The sequence below is a fragment of the Xenopus laevis genome, chromosome 4L (assembly GCF_017654675.1).
Source record: "Xenopus laevis strain J_2021 chromosome 4L, Xenopus_laevis_v10.1, whole genome shotgun sequence".
Taxonomy (NCBI): Eukaryota; Metazoa; Chordata; class Amphibia; order Anura; family Pipidae; genus Xenopus; species Xenopus laevis.
The window spans coordinates 19,986,522-20,008,734 of NC_054377.1; the positions used below are offsets into that span (position 1 = coordinate 19,986,522).

Here is a 22,213-nt window from a genome sequence, read left to right on the forward strand (position 1 = left end):
GACACACATTCAGATAGACTAACACTCACAGACACACACTCAGACAGACACACTCAGACAGTCACACACTCAGACAGACACACTCAGACAGACACACACACTCAGATCACACTCAGACACACACTCAGACAGACACACACTCACAGACACACACTCAGACACACACACTCATACACTCACAGACACACACACTCAGACAGACACACACACTCAGACACACACTCAGACAGACACATACTCACAGACACTCAGACACACACTCATAGACACACACTCACAGACACACACACTCACAGAAACACACTCAGAGAGACACACACACACACACTCATACACTCACAGACACACACACTCAGACACACACACTCAGACACACACACTCACAGACAGACATACACTAACAGACACACACAGACAGACACACACTCAGACAGACTCACACTCAGACAGACTCACACTCAGACAGACTCACACTCAGACAGACTCACACTCAGACAGACACACACTCACAGACACACACTCACAGAAACACTCACTGAGTTGACTTGAGTGAGTACTGAGCAGTCAGTGAGTGAGGTAAACTTTACCACATGGAGGGAGGCGCAGCAGACAGTCTGTTCTTGATGAACTGTGATGTCTCCAACCACCACAAGCACACACAGACAGTCCCCAGCCAGTTAAGGGGGGGAGAGGGGGCGTGCTGTGGGGCAGCACAGCAACAGCAGTAGTCTTTCTCTCCTGGGGGCAAATTCACTAAGATTCGTAGTTGCGCCAGGCGCAACTTCACCGCACTTCGCCAGGCGTAGTTTCGCCAGCGCTCCGCAAATTCACTAAAATCCGAAGTTGCACACAGGGGTAGCGTAAGGTTGCGAAGTTGCGCTAGCGTTGATTCGCTAAGCGAAGCGAAGTTATGCTAGCGATGGTTAATTTGCATACGGCGCCAAATTCAAATTTCAGTGGAGGAATACGTAGAATCACTACAAATGCCTGGGAAACCTTCAAAACATCAAATAACATTTTTTTTTTTTGCCCTACACATGTGCCCACTGTATAGTTAAGTTGCCATGAGTTAGGAAATGTAGGGGGGAGGAGGGGATCCCCATAAAATGTTTTGATCTTTTTCAGCCTATCTTTTTCAGTTTTTTGGGACTTAGAAAAAATGTGAACTTTTTTTGAAGCAATCCCTATCTACTCTATTGCGCTTTGCCTGGTCTGAGGTGGCGAAGGAAGTCTAGCGTAAAAGGTAGCGTTCAGTACACTGCACGTGTTAGTGAATTTGCGTAGTTACGTCCGTTGCGAAAATTCGCCAGGCGGAAGGGTGCGAAGTAACACTAGCGAATTTACGCCAGCGTTCGGTAGTGAATTTGCGAAGTAACGAAAATGCCCAACGCTAGCGAATTGACGCTAGCGTTAGGTGCTTGGTGCTTAGTGAATTTGCCCCCTGGAGACTGGAATGACGGCCGCCCACTTGGGGATAGGCCAATAGGGTACAAAAAAATTCAGCGGTGGGTTGGGCCAATCGGATTTGGGGGTGGGCGGGCCAATCGGGTTCAGAGGAAGGTGGAGCCAATTAGGTTTGAGGGCAGGCTGAGCCAATCGGGATGGTGGATGGGCTGGGCCAATTGGGATTTTAGGTGGGCTGGGCCACTGGGGGATGCAGTAAAAAGGAATCTGATTTACAAGTTTTTTCCTGGGACACTGCGGCCCCATAAAGGGTGCAGGGACCCTGGAGCAACGGCACCCTTTGCACCCCTGGTAGTTCCGCCACTGTGACCCATGTGGCCATCCCTCAAGTCTCTGGTTACTGCCTGGCAGTGCTGGGCCAGCCTGGGCAGGCACCCCAGGCAACCCGACCTGCCGCGTCGCCCCCTACATTGAGCGCGCCCAGGCACGCTGACAAAAGCGTCACAGTGCACGCCACTCTCAATCACTTAGGCGTGCGCATGCGCGCACACATCGCACGCCACGCTCCTGTCACATAGGAGCGTGCGCACACAGAGCAGTAATGAAGACCGGACGGGAGTAGGCAGCAGTTAAAGGTACCTGCTGGGTGCCCCCTAAGCTTTGCGCCCTAGGCACGTGCCTATTCTGCCTACCCCTAGTTCCGGCCCTGCTGCCTGGTAACCAGGATAACCAGTCAGTGTAAACCAAGAGAGCTGAAAAGCAGTAAGTAGTGTTCTGGCTATAATGTTAGACATCCAGACACTCCAGCCTTTATAAATTACATTTTTGCCTAACTATATTAGAAACATTATTTATTTAGCACAGCCTATTTACCCAGTTTTTATTTTTACACTGAACAATTCCTTTAAAAAATTGTTCACCTTTGAGTTAACATATTGTATGATATAGAGAGTGAAAATTTGCAATTGTTTTTCTTTTTATTTTATGTGTTTTTTGAGTTATTTAGCTTTTTATGCAGCTCTCCAGTTTGCAATTTTAGCAATCTGGTTGCTAAGGCCAAATTTCCCTAGCAACCATGCATTGATTTAAATAAGAGACTTGAATATGAATATGACATTGCCGGAATAGAAGCATAAGTAATTAAAAGTAGCTATGACAATATATTTGTAGCCTTACAGAGCATTTGTTTTATAGATGGGGTCAGTGACCCCCATTTAAAAGTTGGAAAGAGTCAGAAGGAAATGGAAAATGATTAAAAAATAATAATAATAAATAATGAAGACCAACTGAAAAGTTGCTTAGAATTTGTGATTCTATAACATAGTAAAAGATAATTGAATGGTAAACCACCACTTTAAAGAGGACCTGTCACCTTGAGACCTGAGTAATATATAGCTTTCCCTCCTTAGTTAAACCCTTTAGTCAGCTGTTTTTGTCTATATCCAAAACGGATTAGAAAATATCCTACATGTAAAAAGTGTTTCATAAGCGCTGCCATCTTGAAACAGGGCCCCTTTGTTTTCTGTGTGTGGGCTGAGCCAAACTGCCAAATCTCATGCATCTCTGTGATAGACTAGTGATGGGCGAATTTATAATTCGCGGCGAATTTGCGCGTTTCGCCGCCAGCGAATAAATTTGCGAAACGCCCGTGAAAATTCGCGGCAAAAATTTGCGGGCGTCTACAAATTTTTTTTCGAAAAAACGGACGCCGGCGCCAAAAACGGGCGCCGGCGTCAAAAACGGGTGCCGGCGTAGAAAAAACGGGCGCCAGCGTCAAAAACGAGACGGGTTAGCTGAGCAGCTCAGAATTTCAGACATGCTATGGGGCACAAATAGGGTTGAAACCTTTTTATTACTGGTAGTAAATCCCTACCCTGTATGGCTAATTATCAAGTCATTTTTATGCTTGCTACACGTTGAACTGACTTATGTGCAGCCATGTAGCATGCATCTAAATTAATTGCTAATTAGCCATTAAGATGTGGATTCAATATGTCTCAATATGAAAGGGATGAGGTGGCAAACCTAACCACCGAAAAATTGGGGCAAGTGTTAGTGACACATTGGGGAGAAGGCTGGTGCTCTGTATTGGTACTAAAATTCACCAGGGAGGCTTTATTTCTCCTTTAAAGAAACATGTATACAATAGATACACTCAGAATGTTAACATTGCCTCATTTGTTAACCAAATACCAGCAAAATAAAATAATCTCATATAATGAATGGAGATTGAAAGAAACAATGCAGAGCGGAGGACAGGAGGAAGAACTCCACCGAGCTTTAGGCTAGGGCCGCAGAATCTTTTTTCTCTTCAGATCCAGCAGCCTTGTGTCGGCTTTGGCCCAAACACGCTCTGCAGATTTTGTCAAAAAATGCAAAGTCTCACTTTTCTTTGATGAAACCCGCCAAGTGTGTTTGCCCAGGGCCAACAGAAGGCTTCCGGACGTTAATGCTGAAGAGGATAAGAAGAGGATTCTGCTACTGGTCAGGGTCCGAAACCGCCTGCGGATTTCAGTAGGCCCTAGTCTTACTCCATGGTAAAATATGTGGGAAAATGTTAATTTATTTTGTGGTTTTAATGACACACTGTGCCTCAAAGGCCGTCTGCATCCAGCTGTCCCCCAGTGTGGGTGGCCTAGTGCTCACAGGGGCAGTTTTTTTTACATGCTGGAATGCAGACTCTATTAGCCCACACCTCCAGTGGAGGAAACAATTAGGGGGTATCAGGTGCCCTTGAATTTACATCCGCCAATGACCTGTTTTCTCACACTTTTTCCAGTACATCATCTGAAGGTTTTCTAGCAAGAAAAAAAATGGCCGATGAACGTAAGTCATGCATTTACTAATTTATATCCTTATAACACTCTGCACTCTGTGTCTGAAAACACCATGTATAACTTAAAGGGCAAGTCAACCCCAAAATAAAATTTGCCTAATAAATGAAAACATAATTCTAAGAAATTTCCCAATATACATGTATTAAAATTATCAGTGCATTTAAAGTTAACTTATTTGTAAAAAAAATTGCGCATGAAGTATGAAAATTTTAGGGCACACTAGAAAGCCACATGTAGATCAAACCAAAAGTTGTTTGTTAAAAAGTAGAAAAATCTCAAGCCTTATGCGTTTCATGTCCCTTAGACACTTAATTATAGGCCTATGCAAGGGTAAAGGAATGGATCGGCAGCTTGTGGCCTCATGATTTTATATGGCCACATACTTACTCAGTGCTATCTAATTTATTTATAAATTACATTAGGGGGTATATTTTTCACTATATATTTGTTTAGGTAAAAAAAGATTGGGGATCCATGGTCAGATGCTGTCAGAGAGCCACACAAGTTTTACTGATAGGACTAGCACAATCTAGATAAATAAAAACTGTTTATTCACATACTATGTGTTCAGTTCAGTCCTTAATAAAGGTCCTAATAAGGACTGAAACATTGGACACAAATGGTAAACATTACACTGTTCTGGTCCTTTTGTGGCTCTCTGCTGATACATTAGTCCTATGGTGTTCCATTTGGGTTTTTATTTTAGACTTTTTAAATATACACTAACTCGCATTTCCTCCTGCCTGTCCGCTATCTCTACCTGGATGTCACAACGCTACCTTAAATTAAACCTCTCTAAAACTGAAATGGTTCTCTTTCCTCCAACTAAAACCAGTAACATCCCCGAAGTATCAATCATAGTTAACAATTCCACTATCACCCCCTCTTCCCAGGCCCGGTGCCTTGGGGTTATCCTAGATTCTGCCCTGTCATTCACTCCTCATATCCAGTCACTTATTAAATCATGTCACTTCCACCTAAGGAACATATCCAAAATACGATCATTTATCACCCAAGACGCTGCCAAAATTCTTATTCACTCTCTCATCATATCGCGTCTAGACTACTATAACTCTCTTTTAATTGGCCTCCACCTCCAGAGACTGTCACCTCTCCAGTCCATAATGAACACTGCTGCGAGGCTCATACACCTCAGCAACCGCTCCTCCTCTGCATCGCCATTCTGTCAATCCCTGCACTGGCTTCCGTTACCTTTCAGAATCAAATTCAAATTAATGACCCTGACTTTCAAAGCATTTCATAACTCTGCCCCACCCTACATCTCTGAACTCATCTCTATATACTCACCCAATCGCTTACTACGCTCCTCTACTGACCTGCTACTCGACTCTTCTCTCATTACCTCCTCACATGCTCGCATTCAAGACTTTGCAAGGTCTGCACCCCTCCTCTGGAACGCTCTCCCACGGTCTGTCCGACTTTCTCCCAACCTTTCTGCTTTCAAGAAATCTCGGAAAACGCACTTCTTTCGAGAAGCCTACCCTCACTCTGCTTAACTACCAAACGCAACACCACATACAGTACCACATTTCTCACCCACTTAATTCGATCTTGCCCACTCCCACACTTGTGTATTACTCCCTTCCCTTTAGACTGTATGCCTATGCATAGGGCCTTCCTCACCTTTTTGTACCTGTATTGATTATGATGTTTGTTACTCCATATATTCTATGTATATAATTCATGTGATTAAGTTATATAATCAAATTTACTTTACAGTGCTACGCAATATGTTGGTGCTATATAAATACATGTTAATAATAATAATAATAATAATAATAATACTAAATAAAGAAAATCTGAGTCCAGTGTAATATTATCTTTCTGTTTTCAGAAGTATGTTAGTAGTCAATACTTAAAATAAAAGTTGATTTTTACAGTAACCTGCCCTTCCAGTACTAGGTCCTTTAACTGCATTTGATATTAGGTTTATAATTTAACATTTTAAAGTAAAGCAGCTTTCAAATATTTGCACATATTCTCTGATCAGGAAGACATCAACCTTGGCTGATCTCTAAATCACCATAATGTGTGCACATAATTTAATGTTATATATATATATATATTTGCATATACATATGAGTAGTAGATGCCATATTGTTTTCCTGCAAATAGACAACAACAGAACAAAAGTTTTAATGTTATATCAGAGGGGAGCTTGTTAAAGAGATACTGACACTAGAGATTAAACTATTTTTTACATCTATCATAATATTGTCTTTGCATACTATCTATAATTTTGCCATACAAGTATTTGCAGATGCTTTTACATTACCCATCTGATCCCCCATGTTCCTCTATGAGGGTGCTGCCATATTTGAGCTTCAATAGTCTGTTAAGCATTAGAATCTCTAATTGACACGTTGAGAAGGGACAGTCAGGTTAGCACACAGTCAGTAACAATTACTAACAAAAGCAGACCTATTGGTGAAAAATGATCAACATGAGCTATAGGTAAGTTTTAATATAGATAAATATTTTGAAGAATATTTTTTTAGTGTCAGTATCACTTTAAGTAAAATCACACAGACAAGAACATATAAACTCCCGTCAAATAGTGTGATGGTTGGAATGGAACCTAGGACCCCAAGGCTGCAAAGGAGCTAGCTCTAGCTAGTCATTGCTCTCTAATATTAAACTGTAATAAAATGTCAGAATCTATGTTGAATCTCAGTCTAGACTTGCCCCTGTGTGCAAGAACCCCAATCACACAAATGGCTAGAGAAACCTGGGTTAAATGATAACAGTGCCATTTGTATGTAGCACTAAAGAGAGGGGAAAAAAAAGCCTAATGATGCTTTACATTTGCTGGATTATTCCCCAGTTGTACCTCACTCCCATCAGCCCTCGTCTACATTCACCTATCCCTTTTCCTTAGGGAGCTGCCATGTGTAGGCAAATCAAATAACATCTAGTACATTTAAAAGTCAATACATAGGTAGTGCTATTTGTGATTTATTATTTTCTTTCCTTTCTTTTAGTTAGCAAACCTGAGCAGTTGGAAAAATGTTATATATGTAAGTATATGTATGTTTAACTGCTACTGTGGGGAACAGGTAGTAAGAAATAGCTTAGTTCAGTATCATTGTTAGGTTATTTAGTATATATTGGTATATGATCCTTTGTATGGAAACCTGATATATAAAAAGCTCCAAAACAGTAACTCTAGAGGAAGCAGACCCTGCAGTGGTGAGGGGCCCAAACAATAATGTGCATTGGAATGTTAGAATTACAAATTAATTTTTCTAGGAAAAATGTATTTGAGGGTTTACTTTACCTTTAAATGTAATAGCTACAAAGTAACTTAAAACAATAATAAAATTAGACATGAACAAATTATCTATTTTTAAGGGTGATGGCGCATGGTAAGATTTGTTGCCTGTGGTTAAATCTACCATGCGCACAAATCTCTGAAAATGTCTAGCCATTTATTTAAATTCAAATTGTAGTGGCGTTTTGTAGTGGGTTTGTAATTGTAGTGGGTTTTAGAGACCATGAAAATTTTATATTTTCTAAAACCACGAATGTCATGAAAGTTGTTAAAAGATCTGAATATAAAATACATGACCAAAAGAAAAAGGTCTCTGGACATTCCAAAAAGAAATCGGAAAAACTTGAAAATGTCATTGTTGTATGAATGTTCATATGACCATAAACAAGCAGACCCCCAAACCCACTAAAACCACAAATGAAAGATCTTTACAAGAAAAGAGGGGCAACTTCCATTGACTTCTACATGACATCAACCACTTTTTAGATTATCTCCTGTGGCTTGGAACATATGCATAATCCATGGTAAGATAGAGGGTCCTGTAGGTACAGGTATGGGATCCATTATCCGGAAACCCGTTATCCAGAAAGCTATAAATTATGGATAGCCATAGACTAAATGTTATCAAAAATAATACAGATCTTTAAAGGAATGGTTCGCTGTAAAAATAAAAACTAGGTAAATAGATAGGCAGTAACCAATCAGAGACTTGAGGGGGGGGGGGGCACATGGGTCATATCTGTTGCTTTTGAATCTGAGCTGAATGCTAAGGATTAATTGCAAACTTACTGAACAGTTATGTCCCATGTGACCCCCTGCAATTTACTGACTAACTCAAGAGTTCGAGATCTGAAAAGCAGGAAGTAGTGTTCTGACTATTATGTTAGACATCCAGTCACTCCAGCCTTTATACATTACATTTTTGGCTAACTAACTATATGAGAAACATTTTTTATTTTGCACAGCCTATTAGTTTTTATTTTTACACTGAACTGAGTACAGCCATTCAAAGGAGCAAATGCTCAGGTTATACAGCAGATAGCATATAAGCACTGTAGAACATAATGGTGTTATCTGTTATCCACTATTTAACCTGTGCCATATAGACTTTTTTCAGGTTTCCACCATTGCTACACAGCAGCTTGGTTATATGAACTATAGTAGTGTTTCTGAAGCAAACACATCAGTTTTACCAGTGCAGGACATGAGTAAATGATATTTCCATCACTTTAAAACTCTTCCATTTTTTGGTGTTACCTTTCCTTTAAGTTATGAAGATCCAAATTATGGAAAGATGCATTATCCTGAAAACCCCAGGTCCGCAGCTTTCTGGATAACCGGTCCCATACCTGTACAAACTCCTGTGTATTAGAGCCTCATACAGACAAAAGCTTAGAAATGCACAGACAAAATGATTACAGTGTCATTTGCATGTAGCACGAAACAGAAGGGGAAGCAACCTTGGAATTATTTTAGTGAATTTTATCAGATTTAATGTATAGTGATCCAAATTATGGAAAGAACCCTTATCCGGAAAAACACATGTTCCAAGCATTCTGGATATTGGCTTCTATACCTTTGCATGTTTGAAAGAAATAATTCATAGGAAGTGCTGTATGTGATTTTTTTAATTAATTAAACTAATATATTTATATTTTAACTAAGGTCAAAAATACTTCCAAGAATATGTAGAAGAGTTAAGTAAGTATATCTTTTAATTGACATGTATAACTGCTTTGTTCAAGATGATTCCTATTTATTATTTAGTGATGTGATCCATTAACCAGCAACCTGATATCCATAAATCTTGGGAGTATGGGGTGGGCCAGTGCCTGCAGAGTGTATTTTAAGCAAATGATAATTTGCTACAATAATAAAAAAGTACCTCATACTTGAGGCTAACTAAACTGCATGAATCTTAATTTGTGGAAAAACAATCCTATTTTAATCTAAATTTATTGGTTAAACTTTTAGAAAAGGGGCGTCACTAGTATAGAGGAAGCAGACCCTGCAGCTGTAAGGGGGCCAGAAGCTATAGGGGCACCATGAGGTCCTAATTCATATACAATTTAAATAAATATTGGTAAAACTGGTCAACCTGGGGGCCTGAAAAATAATCTGCTGTAGGGACCAGTAATATCTAGTGACGCCACTGTTTTAGAAAGCAAGTTATGGTGATCCAAATTATAGACTCCCTTATCCAGAAAACCCAAGGTCACAAATATTCTGGATTATAAATCCCATACGTGTAACTGGCTTGTAACCCACAATGAATAGGCTAAGGAAGTATGGAGACCTTTTGTAAACGTCCTTCTTATATTATTTTATAAAAGGATGGCATGTTATGAACGAATGCCAATACTCTAAATGCTCAGAAGTATAATTGTACCTTTAGTATGTACTAATGTTGTTTAAAATACAGTACAACCAGAATACTTGTTTCTACAGCAGGAGATACTAGGGGTAATTTACAAAGACCAGGGGTAGAAGTACAAGATCATTAATGGTGCAAGATCACTGCCCTGGCTGCAAAATGCACAGCACAGAGTTGTTAGGTAAAAGGCAGCTCTGTATTTACCATGTGCATAAATGGAGATGTAAGAAAGTTAATATGGGCATTCACATACACCGTTTCAAATATAGAAGGTGTGATTCAGTTTCCAAGTTCTTCACTTTCTAGCTGTAGGATTCAGTAGGTGTCTGTGTTACACCTCATGTGCAATCCAAAGAAAATAGTTGAATCAAAGCAGTGATTTTAAACTGCAATGTGTTTATTTAGCAGTGTAAGCACACTACATGTTTCGGGCATAACCCTTTATCAAGTGTGACAATAGCAAGGCATTGTGGGAATTAAATACCTTCTTGGAAACAAGACACCACCCCCTACTTAAAGTGACAGTGTAGAGTTGTATATGCATATAATATTTAACAAGATATAACAATTCACAAGATTCAAAAAATTCAGAAGAATTCAATGTGAGTCTTTGAATATTCCATAGTCCATAGTGACCATTTGTTGTACACAGCAATTTTACATTTGTTTCTTTTTATACAACTTGATAAATAATGCTTCAGACCCTCATGCAACAACAGAGAAAAATACAAAAAAGTGCACAATTTGTTCTGGGTCTAGTAACCAAAGCTATCAATCAGCAGGTAGTATTTATTTATCAACAAGTAACATCTGATTCTTTTTTAAAAGTAAATAAATCTAGGATTGAATACATTTATTACAGTACACTTCGGGCAGATTTATCAAGGGTCGAATTTCGAAGTGTTAAATACTTTGAAATTTGACCATCGAATTGGTTTACTTCGACTTCGATTATATTGAAGTCAAAGTTTTTTTGCATAGAATTTGGCAGTTTTCCCTCGATCGATCGAACAATTTTACTTTGAATTCTAAAAACTTAGAAAAATGTTGGCAATAGGTTGTAGAAGGTTCCCATAGGCTAACATAGCAATTCGGCAGGTTTAAGGTGGCGAAGTATTGAAGCCGAACTTTTTTAAAGAGACAGTACTTCGATTTTCGAAGTCAAACTTTTTTTACTTTGTATCGAAGTGGAAGTAGCCTATTCGATGGTCGAAGTAAAAAATACTTCGAAATTCGAAAGTTTTGCATTTGAAAATTCACTTTGAATCACTTTGACCCTTAGTAAATCTGCCCCTAACCGTTGCTAAAACTCTATGCTGGAGGAAAACCTAATTAAATGCTTGCAGTATACATACTGTACATGGCAGCTAAAACAATTTACTGGCAAACCTAGACTAACTGCTTATTTTCTACAGTCAGTGACTATGTTGTTGTGTATAGTTATTAATTATAATGATATATTTTTATCTATTTGCAGAAAGCAAAGAATTGGAATTTTACATTTGGGGTGTCCTACCTATTTTCTGTGTAGTGTATTGTTTTTTGGTGCTGCAGAGGTAAGTTTTGGTTAATGTCATAATCTGTGAATTCCTATATGTCATACAAAAATGAACTTGTAAATTATATAGTGAATAAAGTACCCCCTCTTGTAAAATATAAGGATATTATAAGTTACCAAGGAGTTTCATGACCATATAAAAACACGAGGCCGAAGGCCGAGTGTTTTTATACAGGTCATGGAACTCCGAGGTAACTTCTAATATCCTCATATTTTACAACTGGGGGTACTTTAATTATTATAATACACAAATTTCAGTGAGTCATGTGACAGAAATGACATCAGAACTCACCGTTTATAACTGATGACATCAGAACTCACCGTTTATAAGGATATAATTTACAGGATATTCATGGCTTTTGTGTATTATATATGTATAAAACATATGTATAAAAATGAATATAGAATAGACATTTCTCCCCTCTCATATCAGCAATTATTTTGATGCAAAAAGGAAAGGTTGTTGGAGCACTCCATGGCTAAATAAAAATATACTTAATATATTTTGAACCTGTTGATCTGTGCATAACTAGTGCGCATCCTACAGAAATGTAACATTTGTCTCCGTTTTGGTTTTCTTCTCTTTTCCAGAATTTGGTATAAAATGAAGAAGCCTAAAAGTAAGAATGATATATAACATTTATACCAGCAGTGCCCATACTTGATTAAAGCGAGGTCTACTTTTAGTGATGTTGTCCCATTATGATCTACATCCATTAAAACATTGTTAGCATTTTGTTCCATGGAAAATATTATTTAAATATTGATTTATGGGAAAATGTATATTGCTATATTTAACAAACAATTATTTCTTCTGCAACCTTAACATAAGAAATATCTGAATGAAAAGCATGAAATAGGAGGGTGATATAGACAAGCTGTTTTTTCACAGTGTTTTGAGATCTACTGATCACCAGCTAAAAGTCTACTGGTAGATCCCAATCTAGCTTTTGGGCACCCCTGATTTATATAATGGTTTTAATGCAGAAGATAATGTTTGATGAGGGGGGGGGGTGGAAAGTACATTTTCAGGGCCTGTTTGTATTCTTACATTTTTAAATGTTTAATTCTTTATTAATATTTTCTTTGTTATAGGAGCCTTTGTTAAAAGAGTGTAGGAAGAAGAGAAGGTAAAGGATTGAGAGGGGGATGAATAAATCATTGTTTCTTTTGCTTTTTAGATATGCTTTCTAGTGTATGAGCAGTCACAAACAAACACTGGGAGGCACATTTATCAAGGGTTGAAACTCCCATGAACTTGAAGTTCGACCAATCAAAATGTATTCTAAAAATCTTATTTTTTAAACTCGGGTGAATAGGATCTACCCAAAAACTTGAATCCAATTAGAATTCTTAAAGTTCTTAAAGGGCCAGTCTCAAATTTTTTGAAAAACTCAAATGAGAATAATTCCTTAGTCGAATTTGACTAGGGAATTATATTATATACACACCACTATCCCCCATCTACACATTGCAATCCCCTCCTACACACCTTAATCTCCCAGGTCATTCAGACTGACCACAATATCCAGCCAACTTGTAATGTTATACTGTATACAGAGCTTCAGTCTGCTGTAAGTATTGAGCAACAACTCAATGCTCTATGGAGCATATATCGACTCTTAAATTAAAAAAAACCTCTGCTTCTCATTGATCAACCTATACTGTCTTGTTAACCTGTTGCTCTGTTTGTGGCCTCTCAGAGGAGCAATGTTAATGCTATTGCATCAGTCTGTCCAGCAAAACTGAATGTTTTAATTGCAGCTTTCTGGAAAAGAAAGCTGCAATGAATAGAGTAGGGTCTGTGGAAACCCCAGTGAATCCCAGGCCTCGTGTCTTCCAGTGCCAGGCCTGCTGGTTTCCAGCTGGTAAAGAGCAGGTACACTTTGAGACCCTGGATGGCAACCCCAACTGATGCAAAGGGGAAAATATTCTTCTAATTGGAATTAATTCAGGGATCAGGCATCTTTAGTACCTTCTGTTGTCATGCGTCCAAAATCCTAGAACTGACCCTATATATATATATATATATATATATATATATATATATATATATATATATTATATATAATATAGTCCCACAGTACCAGCACTCTGATCGTTGAGTTTGTCCATGGTGTACGATCAAATTATCATAGATAGGATCAGCACTCACTGTGTTGATGTGAAAAAAAATTGCTTTTTATTTTTAAGATCATAATCCGACGTTTCGGTCCCACCTGGGGACCTGTTTTAAGGATATTGTGTAACTGTGAATTGATCATTAAATACCCACCCCCCAGAGCGGGGCCAAGCCAGGCAGGTGCCCTAGGCAGCCTGCCTGGTTGCTGCGCTGTCTGGGTGCACACATGCGCGCGAGAGAGGCGATTGTGCGCTTGCGCAAAAAGACGATCGTGCGCATGCGCAAAAAGATGTTTGTGCGCATGTGCGAAAAGACGGACGCCTGCATGCGCAAATAGATCACGTTCTGCAAATAGAACAAGTGTCCGATCGGCAGAGAAGGGACCTGACTAGGGGTAGAAGTAAGTATGTGCCTTGGGCCCTTCCACCTTTGGCCCTAGGCATGTGCCTACTCTGCCTACCCCTAGTTCCGGCCCTGCACCCACCATCAGTGAAAAATGGCGCCAAAAATGACGTCATCAGTTCAAACTGAAGTGTCAGAACAAAGTTTTTTTCTTTTTCTGTCTCTTTAGGCGATGGTGTGCAGTACTGCTTGTCGCCAGCAGGTGTCGTGATTAACATTCTGTGTGGACTGATATCCATAAAAAAGAAACATTTGTACTTAAAAAAGAAACATTTGCTTAAGAAAATAAACATTGTATATACAAGAAAACTTTGTATAGAATACTTCTTATTACACATAGATAAGAAATTACATGGTTACTTACAGAGGTTAAGGAAGTGTGTATAACAATATGATTCTGTCGAACGAAAAAAAAGGGGGGTATGTTAATATAACTAATCAAGGTCATGATTATGTCAATGCTCATAAAACTATTATATCAAGAAACAACTAAATTGCAATTGCCCATTTAACCCCTTCGGGGTAACACAATCAAGCTCATAAATCCAGAATGCTTCACGTTTCAATAATAGTTGTTCAGTATCTCCACCCCTAGGTGGTATAGGTATGTGGTCTATAGGCATACATTTAAACTGGGAGGGGTCATGTCTGGCTTCACGCCAGTGCTTGGCAACAGGTTGTTGGGCAATGTCCTGCTTATCAGGGTCTACCCTCCTGTCTTGGTCTAAAGCCGCCCTGATGCTTGCCTTATGCATATTAATTCTGTCTTTGAGTTGCCTCACAGTTTTACCACAATATACTAGACCACATGGACATTTGATCACATATATCACCATTGTAGTGGTGGTGCATGTCGTCCTATGTCTAATCCTATATTGTTTGCCTGTTCTGGGATGTCTGAACTCAGGTCCTGTAATCAATGTGTTGCACATCACACACCCCGTACATCTGAATACCCCAGGACGCAGTGTTAGGAAATGTGCAGCTTGTGATTGAGTGAATTTTTGTACTGGGTCAGATGGACTTAAATGTTCTTTAAAGTTGGTGTTCCTGGAATAACTGAACATAGGTCTGCGAGGGATCTTGTCACAAAGAACATAATCATTGGACACTATTTCCCAATGCTTAAGCACTGACTTTTTTGTGTTGCTGCTGTGGGGATTATACTTACTGACATAATATATATCCCCTGCCTCTTTCTTCTTTGTTAGATTGATCACAGGTTTCAATAACTCCTAACAATCAAGGGACATAGTTAAATCTGCAGTTTCTTTGATCAATCTGTCAGGATAACCCCTCTCCAGGAATTTCTGACCCATTTTTACTAGGTCCTCCTGTTTCTGCTCAGGGTCACTGTATATACGTGCAACTCTTACCATTTGGGATTTGGGAAGAGAGTCTAAAAGATGCTTAGGATGATGGCTACTTGTAAGGGAACCTTACCCTGGTGGTCTAGTGGGCAGCGGGGTCCAACTGCGTTCCTTCGGCGTGGACACCCGCTGCGCTGCTCCTGTCTCCTGCTCTGCCGGTTCCTCTATGACGCGCACGCCGGCGTGCTTCCTGGTTTATGCGCCGGCGTGATGACGTCACGTGCATTGGCGCAAAATTCGAACAGTATTTAAGGGGAATTTGTTTTTCAGCAAGTTGCTTATTGTTAAGTTTAATTAGCTTGTTCCTGGGTGTTTATTACTTGTGATTCTGGTTTGATCTACTGTGTTTGACCCTTGCCTGCTTGCTTACTAAACAGCAGTGTAGGACCCCGCACACCCTATAGGAATTTGAGAGACGCCTGGTGCACAGTGGTAGAGGCTCGGCAACCTCACAGCAGGATAGAGTAAGTGATATCCAAAGGCACACAGGTCTACAGGAATTCTTCCAAAAATTCTTTATTTACGGAATTGCAAATGCAACGTTTCGGGGAACAAATCCCCTTTGTCAAGCTTGACAAAGGGGATTTGTTCCCCGAAACGTTGCATTTGCAATTCCGTAAATAAAGAATTTTTGGAAGAATTCCTGTAGACCTGTGTGCCTTTGGATATCACTTACTCTATCCTGCTTGCTTACTACCCTGACCTCTCCAATCCTGACCTTGCCTGCCTGAAACTACTCTGACCTCTCCAATCCTGACCTTGCCTGCCTGAAACTACGTTGATCTCTCAAATCCTGAAACCTTTGCCTGTCCTCCGACTATTCTACAATCTTTAATCCTGATTCTGGCCTGTCTGACTATTCTAACTGCTTGTGCTGGCCCCGCCTGCCTGTTTCTGGTGGTATTCTTCCTTCAGTATCCTGGTGAGACGATCGTGCCCCTTTGCTAGTCCTTTGCTCCTCTCTCTGTTAAGACCTGGCGGCATCCAATTAGCCGAGGGCTCCTCCCGAGGTGAAAGGCGGCGGTTAAAGGCAGAAGTGAGAGCCGAGACCAGGGAGCTTAGCTTGGGTCCTGGATATAGTGTGCCGAACGTGACAGTACAACGGGCCCATGAGACGGAAGAAAATGGAAGAAGCCCCCGCTATTCCGCAAACCACTGAACTGTTGTATTCAACCCTCCTCCAGCTCCTTGATGAACAAGAGGGGAAGCAGAACTTTATTATTCAAGTTCTGCGGTCTCTTTCTGAGAGGTTGGATGCACAGCAATCTGAGATTCCTGAGGGGTCTGTTCCGTCAGTTACTCCGGGTAATAGAGGTTTTTCCCATGACCCAAAAATCCCCTTTCCTGATAAGTTTAGTGGGGATAGGAGTAAAATTTTTGAATGATTGGGTTGAATGATACAGCTCTTCGTAGTCAATTCTGGGTGGGTCTTTCTAGCTCTGTCAAAAATAGCCTGGTTAATTACCCTCCTTCATCCACTTTGGATGACCTCATGAAATTAGCCATCCAAATTGATAGGAGGCAAAGGGAAAGACGAGCTGAGGGGGATACAGATTTCCCTACTACATGTAATGACGAGTCATCAACTCCCTCCTTTCCTAACCCTCAGGGAGAACCCATGCAATTGGGGGCTACACGCTTGTCTCCCGAGGAAAGGGTCCGTAGGCAATCCCTAGGTCTATGCATGTATTGTGGGGATAAGGGGCATTTCCTTAAAAATTGTCCCAAGAGGCCTGGAAATTATCGAAACCTATGTGGAGAAGGGAAGCTCCATTTGGGTAGAGAAATTTCCTCTCCCCAATTCGCCTCAAAAAACTTAGTACCTGTAGTTTCTTCCTGGCCTGGGGGTTCAGTTACAGTTTCGGCCTTGGTGGATTCTGGGGCTGGGGAAAATTTTTTAGATGCTGCCTTCGCAGAAAGGTATAATATTCCCCTTATTCCCCTCACACCTCCTATGAGGATTTCTGCTATTGATAAAAGCCCACTGGCGTCAGGTTTGGTAACCCAAAAACCGAAGGCATTATCCATGTGTGTGAACAAGATGCATTGTAAAAAATTTGCTTTTCACGTTCTCGATGGTTCCTCGTCCCTGTTAATTCTGGGGTTACCATGGCTACAGGTACACAACCCCCACATTTATTGGGTAACTGGGGAGGTTATTCAGTGGGGTTCCAAGTGCCAAGATTCATGTCTAGCTTCCACTCTAATGGTTGCAGTTACTTCCTTAGAGAAACTCCCTTCAGTTGAGCATTGTTCTAAGTCTTGTTCTGGGGTACGTAGTTCTCTATCGGCAGTTACATCCGCTCTAAAAAGAGCAGTAGATAAGAGCCATAGGGAAGTATCCAAATATCAGGTTGGGGACTTGGTTTGGCTATCCACAGGGAATATTAATCTTCTAATTCCAGCTCTTAAGCAGGGCCCAGATTCATAGGTCCATATCCTATTGTGGAGATTGTGAACCAAACCTCTGTCCGTCTTTAGTTACCTGAGTTATTTATGTTATCTAACCTATTTCATGTTTCTGTGTTAAAGCCAGCCATACAGGTCCACCAGCAGTCTTGTTCTCGGCCAGTGTTGGTGGAAAGTCTGGTTAAAACTGATGCCAGGGTTGAACACCTTAGGAGACAGTCCCATCCTAGGGCTCTTGGTAAGCTTGAGGGTCCAGTGGCGCCTCCTAGAGGGGGGTAATGTAAGGGAACCTTACCCTGGTGGTCTAGTGGGCAGCGGGTTCCAACGCCGTTCCTTCGGCGTGGACGCCCGCTGCGCTGCTCCTGTCTCCTGCTCTGCCGGTTCCTCTATGGTGCGCTTCCTGGTTTATGCGCCGGCGTGATGACGTCACGCGCATTTGAGTGAAATTCAAACCGTATTTAAGGGGAATTTAGTTTTCAGCAAGTTGCCCATTGTTAGGTTCAATTAGCTTGTTCCTGGGTGTTTATTACTTGTGATTCCTGTTTGATCTACTGTGTTTGACCCTTGCCTGCCTGTTTACTACTCTGACCTCTCCAATCCTGACCTTGCCTGCCTGAAACTACGTTGATCTCTCCAATCCTGAAACCTTTGCCTGTCCTCCGACTATTCTACGATCTTTAATCCTGATTCTGGCCTGTCTGACTATTCTAACTGCCTGCTTACTACTCTGACCTCTCCAATCCTGACCTTGCCTGCCTGAAACTACGTTGATCTCTCCAATCCTGAAACCTTTGCCTGTCCTCCGACTATTCTACGATCTTTAATCCTGATTCTGGCCTGTCTGACTATTCTAACTGCTTGTGCTGGCCCCGCCTGCCTGTTTCTGGTGGTATTCTTCCTTCAGTATCCTGGTGAGACGATCGTGCCCCTTTGCTAATCCAGAACCGTTAGCTTTGCTCCTCTCTCTGTTAAGACCTGGCGGCATCCGATTAGCCGAGGGCTCCTCCCGAGGTGAAAGGCGGCGGTTAAAGGCAGAATTGAGAGCCAAGACGAGGGAGCTTAGCTTGGATTCTGGATATAGGCTGCCGAACATGACACTACTGTAGCGCAGCAACGTATTTCTGTCGGTGGTCTTAGATGTGTTACTTTATTAGTCTAGCTAGGGTCTAGACACGCGCATATATACTAAGAAACTGATCTGATGTGTACTATAGTTCAGTGTGAGTTTGATGGGCGTATCTAATCTATTGAGGCTGTCCACACATGATTCCAATTGCTCAGATGTACCGTTCCATAGGAAAAAGATTTCATCAATGTAGCGCCGATAGAAACTACCATACTTTCTGAACAGTGTATGGCTATAGATGTGTTTCTGCTCAAAATCATGCATGAATGCATTGGCATACACGGGCGCTACCCTGGAACCTATCGTGGTGCCAGTGCGTTAGAGGTAAAATTACCTCTCAAATTTGAAGTAATTCTTATTGAGTATGAAACTGAGCAATTGCATGGTGTATTGGACTGGTGGACTGACATAATTGGAGTTCTGTGAGATAAGGTTTTGTACAGCCTCTAGGTCTTCATCGTGCGGTATACAGGTGTATAGACTCTGCACATCTAATGTAACAAGAAGCAATCCCTCAACCTTCAAGTTTACACTTTGAATGGCATTTAGAAAATCGGTGGTGTCTTTGAGATAACTGGCAATAGCCGTAATGCATGGTTGTAGTAGGATGTCCAGATATTGGGATATCTTTTCATTTAAGGACCCTGTACATGCTATAATGGGCCTTCCAGGAGGTCTCTCCACATTCTTGTGGATTTTAGGTAGTGTATATATAACAGGGAGGACTGGATGCTTTGGAATCAAAACCTCTCCCATCTCACTAGATAACCACCCATGTGACACCCCTTCTTTAATCAAGGACTCAAGTTCCCCTTTAAAATTGTTTGTGGGGTCGAACGTAAGCTTACCATAGTTATCAACATCAGATAACCGAGACAATAATTCAGATTTTTAATAACTGTAACCCATAATTACTATCGCCACTGCCTTGTCTACATTTTTGATGATAATGTCATTATTCGCCTTTAGTGATTTAATTGCCTCTTTTTCAGCCGGGCACAAATTTCCCCTCCACTTGCGCTTATTTTAATATTCAGTCAAGGCATTGTTATTAAGCAGACGATGACAAATCTTTAGGGAGGCATTAATGCTTGGCGGATCATATGTACTCTTGGGCTTAAATATTTTGGGGTCGAGAGTCAATTGTGTCCAGGGCCTTATCACTCTCTTCCGCTATGTGTGCCTCTCCCCCAGAGAACTGTTCACGTAATCTGAGCTGCCTGGTAAATTTGTAGTTATCCACTACATGAGTAAAGCGGTGGCTACTCACCATCGGGACGAAGCTCAAGCCCTTGCGTAACACGGCCATCTCTGCGGTGGAAGGTGAGTATGATGATAGATTGTAAATTAGATCCGTTTCGCCCTTGCCTTCACTTGTTGCTGCGAGCGTGTTGTGACGGGCGTGCTTCTTGCCGCCCCGGCGGGTGGCTTGCCCGGGTCTTTGGCGGCGGCACCTCTCCCCAAAAAAGGAACCGGAGTTGGCGGTGGAGAGCTGCGTGTGGTAGATCCTCTTACCACCGATCTCGGCGGGCGTCTGGCTCCTCCTCTTTTCTTAAAGGAGCTGGCCCCAGATAACCAGCTGTAGACACGGGACTCTTTGTATTCTTGCTGTACACGTAACCGCTTTGAACTTTTAAACGCTGATATATCAGCTCTGTGCTTGTCTATTTGCTCCTGTAATCTCGCTTGCCAATCGGTCTCCTTATCGGCTACTATGGTAGGTTTGTGCAAAGATGAGAAGGTGTTCAGATCGCTCCTGGTTTGTTTCAATTCACGCCCGACCTCTTCTATAACTAGCAAAATGAGGTCTAGAGAACAGCGATCCAGGATATGACACCAGCGCCGGCAAAACTCAGGATTGTTCCTGCCTATGGTAGGAACACTGCTGATCCTGAAACCCTTTGGAATCTTTTCCAAAGGGTTTCAGGATCTCCTTGGCTCCGAGATTGCCGTAGGTGTCTGCAAGCATTTCAGTAAAGAGAATATTCTGTATTTCCTCTGCAGTGAAGTTTTCTTTTCTGTCTATGTGCACTGAACCTTGACTGCCAAATTCCATTTCCACTTTCTGTTGAGTATATCTCCAAACAATGGTTGATAAGATGAGGTTGAGGTGCTCGGTACTAAATAGTACTAAATAGTACTAAATAGTATAATATATGTAGTCCCACAGTACCAGCACTTTCCAATGGGTATCCGCACTCCAAGGCTGCTGCAAATGGAGGGGTGCACGGTAATTTTTGTATATACCAATTATCTTCAGACCAGCACTCCCTTTAAAAACCTAATAATTTATTGTTGCATAGTATCAAATACCCAACGTTTCGGTCCATGTCGGGTATTTGATACTATGCAACAATAAATTATTAAGTTTTTATAGGGAGTGCTGGTCTGAAGATAATTGGTATATATATATATATATATATATATATATTTATATATATATATATATATATATATATATAACTGATCAGCAAAAATGCCCATTTTTGCTTTTTTCTGCAAAAAATTGTGAAATTATGTCAAATGGGAAATCATCTGCATTTCTCCTGCATTTCTTTCAGACACAAAAAAAAGGAACTGCATATTTATAATAACGATGTTAGTCTACAACGCATTTCATGGCTTCTCAACACTTTCTCTCTATTTAACAGGCCTGGATTTGTGGAGAGGCTGCTAGGACCCAGTCCAGGAAGTTCGGTTGTGAACATTGGCATCATATTCTACAGAGTGTCGACACTCATGTTCTCTAATTTTCTTGCCATTTGGCGTCCTCTCCTATTTTCAAGGGAAAAGCACCCTCTCATTCACTCCATTTCTCCTAGTGTTCAGTTGTAAACTATAACTCCCTCACAATATGGTGCCACCTATTAATATTATTCCCTCCAGTGTTATCGTTAAATAATAAAGATGTGCCAACTTTGAAAAACTGATGTGTGGGCTTTGAAATATTTACCATTCTCCCTACTTATGGACTTAACTATTAACCTCGCAGGTGACAAAATGGAATCACCTGAACTTGCTACGTGCACCATTACCCTTAATGATGTTTTCCACCAAAAAATGTATATTTTGTACAAAAATGTAAATTGCTTAGAATAACTCTCTTTTATTATGCAAAACCGTTTCCCCTTTAAATGGCATCATTCTGTCTGTCAGTAGAGAATACAGATACATGTTATCTCTGGCAGCAGCAGGTGATAGATCATTATCTACAATGGTGATCCCCAACCAGTAGCTCGTGAGCAACATGTTGCTCTTCAACCCCTTGGATGTTGCTCCCAGTGTCATCAAAGCAGGAGCTTATTTTTGAATTCCAGGC

General features: G+C 40.9%; 1 long non-coding RNA gene across 1 annotated transcript in view; it reads left to right on the forward strand.

Moving 5' to 3' along the window:
* The window catches only part of LOC108704973, a 49,077-nt gene extending 27,263 nt beyond the window's left edge, over positions 1-21,814 (forward strand). The window contains exons 2-8 of the long non-coding RNA XR_005966889.1: positions 4,184-4,230; positions 7,244-7,279; positions 9,199-9,234; positions 11,385-11,463; positions 12,057-12,085; positions 12,561-12,595; positions 21,546-21,814. This is a non-coding gene — a long non-coding RNA (uncharacterized LOC108704973). The remainder of the gene's footprint in view (positions 1-4,183; positions 4,231-7,243; positions 7,280-9,198; positions 9,235-11,384; positions 11,464-12,056; positions 12,086-12,560; positions 12,596-21,545) is intronic.
* Positions 21,815-22,213: the final 399 nt, after the last annotated feature.